This window comes from Argiope bruennichi, chromosome 3 (assembly GCF_947563725.1).
Source record: "Argiope bruennichi chromosome 3, qqArgBrue1.1, whole genome shotgun sequence".
Classification (NCBI taxonomy): Eukaryota; Metazoa; Arthropoda; class Arachnida; order Araneae; family Araneidae; genus Argiope; species Argiope bruennichi.
The window spans coordinates 12,238,186-12,252,454 of record NC_079153.1 but is presented as its reverse complement, the minus strand read 5'-3'; the positions used below and the strand labels follow the sequence as shown (position 1 = coordinate 12,252,454).

Genomic DNA, 14,269 nt, shown 5'->3' with positions numbered 1-14,269 from the left:
TTTAATAGAATTAAGATCATTAATTATTCTTTTCATTAATTTTATTTGTTTATATATTTTTATTATTTTGCAATGGTTTTTACCACTTCTGTTTTTTCGGGGGGTTCTTTGTTTTGTTTTTGTTTCTATATTTATTGCTTATATGCTATGTTTTATATGATTTCTAAATAGCATTATTATGTAATGCAGCATCAAGTGGTATGTATTATATAATAGAATAAAGTATTCACAAGGATTTATTAATTATTTAATATAATACAGAGTAGTTTTTTAAGATTTCATATTCAGTGACATTCTATTATATAATATATAATAGAATGAGATATTTGTTAGGATTTATTTATTTATTTATTATATAATATAGAGTAGTTCTTCAAAAGTTCCATGTTCAGTGGCATTTTGTTGTATAATATTTAATAGAATAATGTATTTATTAGGATTTATATATTTATTATATAATATAGAGTAGTTCTTAAAGGTGCCATATTTAGTGACTAACTCCTAAAACTTTTCTCAAAATCTTGTCGCCTGAGTTATTATAGTAAGTAATATTCCTAAAAGAAATCTATTTAAATATTAGATAATCAATGTGTTCTCTGTGGCATGATAAAGTGGCTAATGCAACCTTCAAGCGACACCAGCTGTCAATGATTCACTGGAAAATGTGAATTCAGACGAACTAATCTTGTTCTGTGAATGGCTGCCAATGTTCAATAATAGAATGCGACTCAAAATTTTTCACCTCAATATCTGGCATCGGAATGAGTATAGAACGAAATAAATCTCATATTACTATCATGCAGTGCGATGATTTCATGTATTGGTAAAAACTCTCTTGTAACCATAACTTTTACCATAAACCAACAAGAAAGTGTGTTCCTTTCGACTTTGTCATATGCTCATAGAATTTGTCATTCAGGTGTTTTGTGCGCAGTTTCGCCACATATTAAAGTTAAATCAAATATGGATTTAGAAGCTATTCCTACTGAATGATGGGATTAAAAATTTTGATACAGATCTCTAATTTGGGTATCAAGATGGCGCATCAAATATCTTATTTCTAGGAGTTATTGTGCTCACATCCATATGAATAGAGATACAGGTGAAATAATCGGCCCAATGATGAATGTGATTAAAATTTTAATGCATTCTAAAATTCTGATATAAAAATCATTTAATAAATTAATCTATTTAGATTTTGGGTTTAGAATATTCACGCTGACATGCTCAAGAACAGGTAGATCGACGCAACATATTATTGATTGATTTAGTCGAAAATTTTATACAGATATGTAATTTTAATGATTAAACCATATGTTGAAAAACAATTAATGCAAATTTTGAGTGGAAAATGCATCGATGTGTTTTACATGATTGGTGTAACTGGTAAGATTTTCCTAATACGAATCGTTCGTGTCTTATAACGCTAAAGACAAGTTATAAAAACCGTCTTTCTTCTGATGACATTGTATTGAATAGATAAGACAGTAACAAATTCTATTTACTAATAACTATTGTTACTCGAATTTCGACGTCTAGGAATTTCAAACGTAAATCATCTGTAGAACTCCCATATAATTCAACAATGATTTTGAATTCCAATTCGAACTATTGACGATGGAATTATCGGATGATTCTCCCAACAATGGATATCGACCATTCCATCCAAACCCTGCTTTCAGCTGCCAAAAAAGGCCCGCTTCCATTTTTATAAAACTGACAGCCCCTCGCCGTATGCAAAGTGTCTCATCTAGGTAACATCGTTATGCAGCAATAAAAATACAAAACCAGGGCCTCTCTGACGTCATTTGGGGTGATTTCTTACATAATGCCCGGGTAATATTTCCCCGAAGGATTCCTGGGGAGGATCGAACGTCGCTTATCTGCTTCACCCCATCGGAACTCTCTGCTCAATTTAGTTTTAAGAGCTTTCAATCTGACAGCGCCTTCTCACTAAAGCGCGATTCTTTTAAATTTAATGGCCAACTCAAGAGTCTTCCCCTCCTCCTTAATTTCTTGTCGGGGCTTTTTCCTTCGCGATCATCGCCGTTATTGTTAAAAGTTTGGAAATGTTTTTGCGATGATAATCGCGTCTTGTACAATGGCCACACGAGTTTAAGTCAGGGTCATTCTCATTGCACGGAATGTCGCTACTGTTATGTTAATGTAAATACTGACTTGAGTGTTCGGTTATGTGTTAACTAATCTTTGTTACCAAAAGTGCATCAAATTTATGTTAAATAACCAAAATTTTAGAAACAATATGAAAATAAGTCTCTACAGAATATGCAAACATATTGGTCATTCTGTTACATGTATAATCACAACATAATCACCTACTCTTAAAGAGATGGTGGTAATGTACAAGTAAGATATCTACTTCCGGATCGGTCATTCCATTACACATATGAATGAGGCAGAATCTTCCACTCTTGAAGAGATAATAGTAGCCTATGGCAAGGTCTCTACTTCTGGATTAGTCATTCTGTTACGCATAAAAATGCGACAGAATTGCCCACTCTTGAAGAGATCGGGGTAATCTACTAGTAAGGATTCTATTTCTGGATTGGTCATTCCATTACACATATAAATGAGGCAGAATCGCCCACTCTTGAAGAGATCCTGCTAATCTACTAGTAAAGTCTCTATTTTTGGATTGGTCATTCCATTACACATATAAATGAAGCAGAATCTCCCACTCTTGAAGAGATCGTGGTTGTCTACTAGTAATGTCTCTACTTCTGGATTGGTCTTTCTGTTACACATATAAAAGCGGCAGAATCTCCCACCCTTGAAGAGATCATAGCTGTCTTCTAATAAAATCTTTACTTCTGGATTGGTCATTCTGTTACACATATGAATTCAACAAAATCGCCCGATCTTGAATGATCGTGGGATCTACTAGTAATGTCTCTACTTCTAAATTGGTCTTCCTGTTACACATATAAAAGTGACAGAATCGCCCACCTTGATGAGTCTTGAGATCATGGTAGTCTATCAATAAGGTTTTTATTTCTGGATTGGTTATTCTTTTACACATATAAACGCCACAAAATCATCTTCTCTTGAAAAGAACGTAGTTGTCTACTAGTAATATCACAATTTCTGTAATGAAGAATTTCACGTTTTTAACCCGCTTCCATGAGGAACATATCATGTGTGTTTCCGATGACAGCAAAGCACGAAATTTAGGAAGGGACTTGCCAACTCAAGTAATGTCTTCATCATTTAACCACGATTCTAAATTATGAGGTAATATCCTCGATAACCCTGATGTTGCTTCAAAACAATATAGCTAAGCTAAACTAAATCTACTTCTGGAAAACATATCGAGTGGTCTCTGATGTGAACAAGCTGAAAAGATATGTTTTAATAGATATACAAGCGACTGAATACCCTCTACAAGCACCAATAACATGGAGTTTCATCACAGTTAAAACTATCATGGTGACTGGAATTGAACTTTATGATGAACACTTACCTGATCCCATACTAATTTTGTCCAGGGGACAGAAAATTAGTTTCGTTTATCTGTCCCCATACCCAAGAAACACATCATAGAAATATATTTCGTAGAACTGAAAAGCAAAATATAAATATTAGTTTGACTTTAAGATTTTTACATTAGCTTTACCATGTCATAAATAGAACAGAGTAAGCTTTTCATTCAAAGATACAAAAGGCTTTAAATATGAAAATGCTTTTGAAAAATTCAACAAAATTTCAGAAATTTTGAATAAAAAAATAGTTTTTGCTTAACAAAAAAAGTATTTTTATTTTTTACTAAATTTAATATTTTAATTATAATATTATTATTAAATAAATATTCTAAGCTGGAGCGATATAGAAATTGTATTTAAAACATCCATCTATGGCAGAAAAAAGTTAAATCTGTAATTCTGTCATGAATAATATTTATTTTTTTAAAGTTAAATTGTCTAAATCACACGTAATTTTCTTAGCAATTTTGTTAGAACTGGCACAGCTTGGCAAAACATGCGATTCTATCCATTTTTCTTTTGCAAATCTCAATAAATGGGATTTTTAAATCCTATGCATTTTGAAATTATTCAAATTGTTCTATTTTCCTTTTGTATCTGATAATATTTTAAACCAAAATCATTTTTTTGCCAGAAACACGTAGGAGATACTTTACATGTATAGACAGAAAGACTCTTTCATGCTCTGGAGCTATTAGATTTGCATTAAAATTGATTTATTGTTTCACTAAATAACTTGGCGTGAAATTACAAAATCTTTATTCATCGTTTAATCAATTAAAGGAACAGCAAACATCTAAATAATGTAACTCGCCATTGTGAGCAAGAGTTCTGGAAGCAACAATATGAAGACGCAATTAGAGGTGAGATTAACCTTGCTTCATTAGGGCTAATGGATTCGTAGAATAATTTTGAGCGGGGTTTTTTTTTCTCGAAAAAAAAACTGAGAGAGTTGAGTTCTGCTGTACCAACTGCTGCATCAATTAAACCTCACTGCAAATGGTAATTTGAGACCATGAGCTTTGTATTCATGAGGGAGATTTTTCTTATACCATTTGCTTCCTTTTGTGGCATGGAACATGAATAGAGTAACGGGAGGGCAAATTCATCATTGCTTTATATGTATTATCATCAATATGCGCTGACTTCTAATGATGTGGTTTAACCACAAATGCTATTTCATATTTTCCCTCGGTTTTCTTGTTTATTTGTACATTTAAATGTCATTCTAAAATGTGGTCAAAAATGATTGTTCTTGTGAATTAGGCAATGAAACAATCGTGAGTGGTAAAAAAAATATCCAAAGTTATTAAATTGTCATTTCTACTGGTGATGGATTACTTCTAACCTCTTAACACATATAAATTTATTGAACCACATGATTAGAAGACACATCTTGTTTCATCCAGGTTCATCATTAAGACAATCCATATAAGAACAAAAAGGATACTTTGAGATATTTAAACTTGTTGAAATGAATATTATTTTTTTAGGTTTGAAATATCAAAAATTATACATTTTTAGCGCAAGTTTGACACTTTCAGATACTTAAACTTGTTGAAATGAATGTTGCTGTCTTTAAATTCGGTTTGTAATACTGAAACTACATATTTATGCACACATCTGACATTTTGTTATCTAATGGAAATTTTTTTTCTGATAATAATATTTTATGGGATAATTTTGGATATTATAAAAATAGTAAAAAGTATTTGTGCCATTTATAAGCCATATTTTTTCTAGTCATAGAATTTTTCCTAATATCCTCTTTTAAGTATAACCGTGCTCACAAAAAAAAATATTTAATTTTTTTCACTGTACATCATGTTTTTCTTCTATTCGCATGTAAGTAAACACATGAATAACATTAGACGCTAATTCCAACTCATTGGTAAATAAATATTGTAATTTAAAATATGTTTGATATTTTCATTCTCGGAAATGGCAACGAAAAAAAAGTAAACTACGTTCTCAGTTTAACACTTCAATAACGCTCGTACCACATGTGTGTGATAGCCAGAACATCTATTAGTCTCCAATTGCACGTCATATGTGTGATGCCAAAGGTTATTGGCCGGTACCACATTCACTGATGCCAAAGGTTATTGGTCAGTACCACACTCTCTGTGTGATGATTGGTGAACGTAAGCAAGTTCTTTTAATTAATTCTAAAAATATTGTCGGCCTCTGACGACGCTTGACTGCTCACACCTGCGGCCATTAAAGTATTGATCATATATATCTCCTACTTTAAAGAATATATGAATTATTTTGGATAGTATCTCTCAATTGGGAGTCATGGTCATATAACGAGAGTGATACCTGAGCTAGCATCCACCTCTTCCAAATTATGCACCACATTAGCAGCAGGGCGTTTCACCTATACTATCAAATTTGGCACATAGCAGGTCCATATACATGATGGTTCTTTAGTGGAATCAGGTTTCGAATCCCGAGTTTTGTGATCCCAAAGCTGAGACTTCACCACTAGGACATCGCGGTAACTAAGCGAACATACTCAAGTAATTTCTACGAACATGGTTTCTTTTTGTTCTGTTGGTGTTACAACTCCTTTCGTTTCAGAAGTGTTTTGATATATCAGGATCTTTAAATCTACCCGATTTCTCCTTTAATTTGGTGAATTACTCAAATGATGATTGAATACTTCAGCAAATAGAGTCACTTGCATTTTAAAACATTTATTTGATTTAGACGCAACATATTTTTATCAATTCACGCACAAAACACGGCTATATACAAAGCTTATGTACAATCAGTTACGAAACATATTTTACATTGATGGAACAAGAGCACGCAGGCTCGTGAACATTGCGTTCACTTCAGTTCGTTTTTAAACGTGAGAGGTCTTCTTCACAGTTGGGATAAACAAGCTTATTGTATTTATTACAGTCGATTGACTTTGCTGAAAATTGTAACATCTGCACCGATAGAACTTTCTTCAAATTTCTACTGAAAATTGTAATATCTGTACAGACAAACCTTTCTTCAAATTTCTACTGAAAATTGTAACGTTTATATCAACAAATCTTTTTTTCAAACTGGTAGACAGAAGCACTCATATATAACATAATTGATATAATATTGCACCAAATGATACAATTCTCTCCCTCTATAATTTTTCCTTCTATTCAACAGTTGTACGTTTATTTCCATAGATCACTAAACGTAATTAAATTTGTCACAGTAACTTAATGCAGTATTTTTATGGGTTTTGCCATTACGATAGGATGTGGTCATTATTATTACGTCGAAAAGGAATTGAAAATGAAATAAAAAATCTGAAAGCCCATGGCTTCAGTGCATTATTATTGATATTACCTTACAAAATAAGAAAATGCTTGTTACAGCTATGTATTCTATTGCCTTGAGCACCAGTGAAGCATTTGCCTTTTTTTAAAACATCATAAAAACTCATTCCAACCGCTTTAGCAACAAAGTGTCTTATTTGGAAGATTTAAATGGCTTTTAATGAAGTAACGAGGGATTAATTACGTGAGTCGCTTATAATGAGCCCTGAATCATGAGCAAATAAATGAGATGCTGGCTTGTTATTAACTTAATGAAGTGAGCATGGAATTTTCAGCCTTCTTTGGCTTGTTACTTCGAATGATGAATATATTTAAATCTCTCTCTATTTTTATTTTTTTTTCTTCCATCGAATCAAAAAGAATTTGAGAATGGAAAAAAAATCAAAGGAAATAAGATACGAACTGTCAAATCCAGATTCACATTATAATAATAATTATTCATCTAAGTTCATTGTGTTAAAAGAGAACATATTCATTTGGAGCGAAAACTTTACTGAATAGTTATGGTACTTGTAATTGAAAATCAATAAATGAATAAATATTTTTGCGAATTTGGCTTGAGCGAACAAAGAAACTGCTTGCTTTTCATTTTTTCCCTCTTTTTCGAAAAAATATAATAAACATATTAGTCTAGTAAAAAAAAGTTGATCTCATATTCAAAGATTGATTTATATCCGAATCGATTTTTTATACGTAATGTTTTATTAAAAAATTTTAAATGATGATATATAAAAGTAAAAATGCTAAAAATTTATTATTTTAAGAAAATGTTTGAAATATTTTACTAGGTTCTTTAAAATGATTAAATTCTTATTTTTTTACCATGGAATTACAATCAATATTAAATACCATGGATACTATTTGTAAATCAAAATATACTATGATAATATCAACTATAATCAGATTATTTTCTTTAATTTTAGATGTTTACAATAATCATCATGAGAATTTATATATTACAATAAATCCACTGTAGATTCGAGATTGGTTTTCGCTAAACCTTCAGCACATAAATTTCACCTTTTAAATAGATGGGACATTTATTATTAAGTTAATCCGTATAAGAGCATTCATAAATGATTGATTAAACATGTTCAGATGGTTTTGTTTATTAAATTAATTGCTGACTTAACTCCAATACAAATTTATATTTTAATTTTTAAATTCGATTAACGAATCAAGCACTTTCTTGTATGCAAAAGCGGTTGAATTCGATGATGTGGAGCACCCTTCTGCTGATGTGGGAATGGAATCAGATGCCGAGTCAGCTTTCGTTTTCATCTATCGGCTATTATACAAAACTGATGTCGTTCCCAAAATGCCTGTCCCATAGCTTCAAAACAGAACATTTACATAAATAAATTTATTTCTATTCATGATTGTCTGTAAAATTATTCCAAAATTATATTCTATGAATTTTTTTTATTAATAAACACATCAATAAATCCAGTACTGTGGAATGAAATTAAAATATCCTGAAGCATTCTTTATTCTTGAGTATATACCACCGAGGGTGACCTCAAATATGGGAATGAGAAGTTGCCATATAATTAAATAAGTTTTGGATTCCGAAATAATGTGGGGTCGAGTGCCTCCACTCCAATGGCAGGACATACCTCTTAAATAAGATATGGACGCATGGTCAGAACCCTAATAATGTCTGTTTTGCATTCTTTATATTACTCGTATTAATTGTTGGGGCGTTTTAATTAATCAGATTATTCGTAAACTTTTGCAAGTCGGGAGTTGTGGTTATACTTCAGTATTTATGAATAAAACTTGATCATATAACAGAATATGGTCTAAAGTTAAGTAAAATCAGTTTCTTGGCATAAATACCTTATGAAATAAGGTAAAATTATACATAATACCAGTATGCACACAAAGATAGGAATTTTTAAACACATTTCATAGCTTGCAGTGCAAAACTCCGTACGACAAAATTCAATTCGGTTTAAATGAACTAGTCGGGCTTTTTTTCCCCTCATGTCACCAAAGGAGGCCAAGTCGCCAATACCACCATGCATTCTTGCATTGGTGACTTTGCATCTAGTCTACGGGTAGTGAATTTCAACCAAATAGAATTTCGATGAATGACACTTTACACTGTGATGGATGATGTATTTATGTTTTAAAAAAAACTTTTTGAGAGTATTCTGTCTTTAATTTTCTCGTACGCTATATAATTTAGTATCTTATTTTCTGTTATCTTTTTATCTATTTATCACCTTCTGAATTTATAGAAGGTGGGGTAATGTAAAAAAATAGGAGGCAAACCCTCGAAGAATATGACTGTTCGCAAGCGTGAGGCACCTCTTAACTTTTGCTTGAAGTGACGCAGTTTGAAGACTTTTATGCTTTGAGATATATTGATTCAAACTGAACGGCTAGAACTAGAACAGCTTTCTCACCTTGGATTGGATCCAAATTTTGACACAGGTCTTCAATTTTCGCCATAAAGTCCCCATATCAAATTTTATTTATCAAAGTCTTTGCTTTTTCGAGTTGGAATATTCACAAGTATGTGAATATAATAACTAACAAATAGTTCCTCTTTTACAGATTTGCAATTTCAACAATTCTAAAGATAAATCTATGTATCAGATTTCATTTAAAAAACTGCATTTTTTTAATTATTATATTCACATGCAAATAGGCTGACAGGCTTCTCTTCAATGAGTTACATCCAAACTCTGATAAAAATCTAATAATTTAGAGCTGAGATTACATTCCAAATTTCATCACTCTAGCTTAGTCAGAGCTTAAGTTGTCGTGCTCAGAGATAGACAGACATCGAACTTAAGAAGAAATGAAATGTGAAAATCTTGAAGATACTTTTTTTGACGATTACAATACTTTATTTTTGCTTATTTCGTTTAAGAGAAAGTGAGAATTCGTTATTTAATTTACCCATCTTAAAATCTTCATCAAGATCTCCATTTCTTCGTAATAAATTTCCTCATAATGGTTTGAAATACAAAACTCTAATCCCGTGGTTTGGTATTCTATAAGTATATAAACTATTTACGAATTTCGCTTTCATTCATATAAATGAATACTTTTCTCCCTCATCGACCTCTTACTGTTTTTCCTACTCAAACTTCCAATTAAATCTAGAACTTGAATATACAGAATAATGGCTATGGTATTACATTCCGATCGTTGCGACTGAGGTTAGGAAATCATTTCATCTTTAACATTACGTAAGGGAAATAACACCGAGTGTCTTATATGAATCTGAAGTAAATTACTGTATCTATCGACCACGAAATGACGCAATAGGATGCACATGATATGTAATAAAGGAACGGGGTGAATCGTATTATTAAAGCTTTCTTAAAATATGCAAAAGGGACCCAATTAATATTGACTCGAGATATAATGATAGATATATCTCGAGATACAAGGAAGAGTGATACATTTGATTTCGGACCAATGTCATGTACATCGAAATTAATAGACTCTTGTCGTCTTCATTATATTACATCCAAGATTACTATTTGAATTTGGATAAGTAGTATTTGTACAATTATTGTAATATTCTGTATCATATAAAATCCGATTATATAATTTCAAAAGCTTTTTGTCATTTATCGTGGCGACTTGTGCACATGCACTATGGAACAGCAGCATCTTCAACATTTACTTTTCCAAATCCATACATAAGAATAAAGTAATGCAATCGTCAAAAAATGCCAACTCGTGATTTCGATGAATTTCCACGTTTCAAATCTTCCTGTGTTTGAAAAATAAAACATTTTTGGTAATATGTCTGTCAGTTTGTCTGCCTGTGTACATGATAACTAAAAATCGTTTAGAGCTAGACGGTTGAAATTTGGTATATGGAATGGTTTTTGGTATATTACGACTTCATTTATAGATCTCTATAAAAATTTGAACGAAATGCGTTCTCAAAAATGCGTCTGGCTGTTCGAGTACAAATTATCACAATAACTACAAAACGCAGAGTTGAGCTAGGCAGGTAAACAAGAGCTTGGTAGATAAAAGATAAAATATTTTAAAATATAGATGCATATTAATTTTTAAAACAAATCTGTCAAGAAGTTGACTGTCTGACGATCTGTGCTTTCACACAGCGCAGTATCTCATAAAGGCAATGACTTAAATCAATGAAATTCGATATGTTATCTTACGACTATAACTGTAGTTCTGAGTAACATTTTGGTATCAATTGACTATCAAAAAGTCATCCAGAATACATACTTTCGCGATAGATTCAGCAAAAATGCTAGATTCACGGAGAAGAACTATATTTCGTATCTATCGCTCACCAATGCCTAACAAGCTATTCGCGGTCTTATCCGAAGTCTACAATTTTGAGAGGAGAACATGAGAGAAAGATCTGAGATCACTCCTCCTGGTTTCAATTCGTAAATATGGTCATTCCTTTATTTAAGTTTGTGTGTTGTAATAAAACCCATCGAACAACGTACGTACTTCTTTTAAATTTCAGTTTTCCAGACAAACTCATGGTAAAACAGTACACATCTCTTTGTAAAGAAAGAACCCAGCACTGTAACAGTTCATAAACAGTACTGCCCATGAAATTAATACGATTTTTTTCCACTGCGCAAGCTCGGTAAGAAACATTCATTTCCATCAAATGGCCTGTGAATGGAAGAAGATGCGGTCCATGTAACGGTAAAACAAATGTTAGAATCCATTTTAACACATTTATTCACAATAGAAAAAATTTTCAGAGCCCAAAATTTAAAAATAAATATAACAAAATTGAATGATAGTTAATCGTGAATAGAAATTTATTCAGAACCTGTTGTAAAAAGATTTATAAATCCATATAAAAATGGCTTTCCTATTATATACGTATTCTAACATTACAATTACATGTTCAACAACAATTGTACGAATTCTTATAAATGAAAATAAGGTCTGTAGGAAACAAATGAAGAGAAGTTTATTTTGAAATTTAATATTAAGTCAAAAATTAGTAGCTGCTTCATTGAATATTCTTTCTCCAAACTTACATACGTCAATACAAAAAAAAATTTTTGATCATTGATTTAAATTTTGATCATTAAATAATTCAAAATTTAAGCTACACCGGAATGCAATAAAGTATAAGTCAAAACACTCCCAAAGCTACAATGTTTATGCTGCCGCTGATTTTATGACTTTTATTTTGTTGGTGGTCAGATTACAAAGCTGTGTAGTAAAATAAATCTAGATATGTATTAAAAAGCAATATGTTAACATTTTTGTTGTGTATCCTAAATAAAAAAACTCCTGTAATGTTTCAAAAACGGGTCATTAATCCAATTAAATCATACTAAACAATTTCACCTGAAAAACAATAAATTAATAAAATATGTTCTTGCTAAGCATGAACAATCTGAAAATAGTAATGAATATGTTCATAACAGTTTGTATTATGCTTATTATGACCTTAATTCATGATTCAAATGTTATAAAACGGTCAGATCTAATAATATTCTACATAGAGTTTCTGGTCGCAAATGCAGCGAAATGTCCCAGATGAGGTACAATTGTCTTATTAAATGTAATTATAGAGATACAAGATGTTCCAGAATCCTAGAGATCTCTATCTCTGTGATTGCGTTTACGAAGACTAGAAATTTAATAGCGGCAACCATAGCCAGCTAATGCAGCATAGGTACCAGCTTAACACGTATGCAGTACTTCGGTGTTAGTTACCAGTGTGTTACCAACTTGTTACCTGAGGTATAGAAGGCGTGGAATACCTGGAAGTATTGGTTTCAGTTGATAGTTCTGGTGAATCATTTTAAAAGTTTGTCGATCAGATAGATAACGAATGCCATGAAGTGATTTTTACTTCTTTGGAATCAGAGGTTTCAATCAATTCAGGTAGAAAACTTCTATTTTCAGCAACAAAAAAAAATCGACCATATTTTGCTAACGAACTCTTCCTAACGTTTTTAAAGCGATAGACCGCCTAATCCGAACCATTAACAGAAACTGATACTGCTACAGGTAATTACAATTATTCGTCATTTCATACGCATTGTAATAACATAGTGATTACATTGAAGTACTGCAGATATTTCAATTTAGTTCATATGCTGTATGAGTAATAATCACCCTATCCGCATTTACAGACCAGTTTGTTCGTCAAGAATTTTAATTCCCGGCAGTTAATATGGAAAGCATTTCATTAGAATTTTACTTATTATTTGATGAAAAGTATAAATTTAATGAAATCACTCTTTTATAAATGATTGGTCATGTAAATTAAATAATCTATGTAATATGAAATCAAAGTGCTAATGAAAATCCTATTTTGGATTTAATATTCAAGGAAAACCCTTTCTTTTTATCTCTATTTCAACTCTGGAATTGAATAATAATTTTGTATTTAATAACAAAAATATTGTTACAAATTGTAAATGAAATAAAATTTTAAGAAAAGTATAAATTTAGAGAAAAGGAATTGGATAAAAAGAAATTGATATCATTAAAAAGTTGATTTTTTTAAGTTCTGAGTTCCTGTAAAAAATTATTTTGCAAGGTAATATTTCCTGAAGATACAATTGAGAAACGCCATAAACTTGCTTGGTTAAAAATTTATTTTTCAGAGTGCAAAAATTAAATATATCTTCTTGGTTTCAAGAGCAAATGAGCCAAATTTATATAAATCGGACAAAAACTGCTGATTTGTATAAAAAGCACACATACAAACATCCATCTTTATGAATAGTTACCAAATTACACCGTTACGAGTTTAAATCTCCAATCCTTATAATCACAAAATTGATTTTTTTTTCGATTCTTAACAGTGTTTGCAACCCCATGCTTTATTCAGAGCATTGTTAGGGAGAAAATATTCTACCATCCCCAACACTTGGACCATGAATTTCGGGATACACTGTATACTGTTTTATTATAGATCCTGTTTTATGAGTATTTGAAATTTTTTTATAACTTTGTGTATTATTTTTAAACATTTCTATTTAATTTGACTTTTTGCATGGTTATAAAAATGAAACATTGCCGATTTTTTGATTTAAACACGTTTTTAGCTTACCTCCTGATGTGCTAGATTCCTCCTATAAGAAGATCTACTCTTACGAATTCGTGATAACAAATAAAATATTTTTGTATTTTAACTATCGATGAACTGATACTGAACTAAATTTTGATTCAGTACACGTGGTATCACCTTTTAATGAATTTGGGGAAAATGATTTCAAGATTCTGTAATATTCATGATAATGAATTATAAATTAAAGACTAAACAGCAAAAAACAGTCATTTTTACATGGAATTTAAAATTTTAATCATACAAAAACTGAATCGAAAGGGTTCAATAATTTCATTCAATTTATTAAAGAATCTAAAACTTCTATGCCATGTAACTGCTTTTATTGCATTTTTATTCTTAACAAGGATTTAAATATTGAGCATTCCTCTTCCGTTTTATAG

At 31.1% G+C, this 14,269-nt stretch overlaps 1 protein-coding gene across 1 annotated transcript in view; it reads left to right on the top strand.

Annotated features, from left to right (window-relative positions):
• LOC129963310 (uncharacterized) overlaps positions 1-14,269 on the top strand; it is a 435,874-nt gene that overhangs the window by 325,633 nt on the left and 95,972 nt on the right. The window lies entirely within an intron of this gene.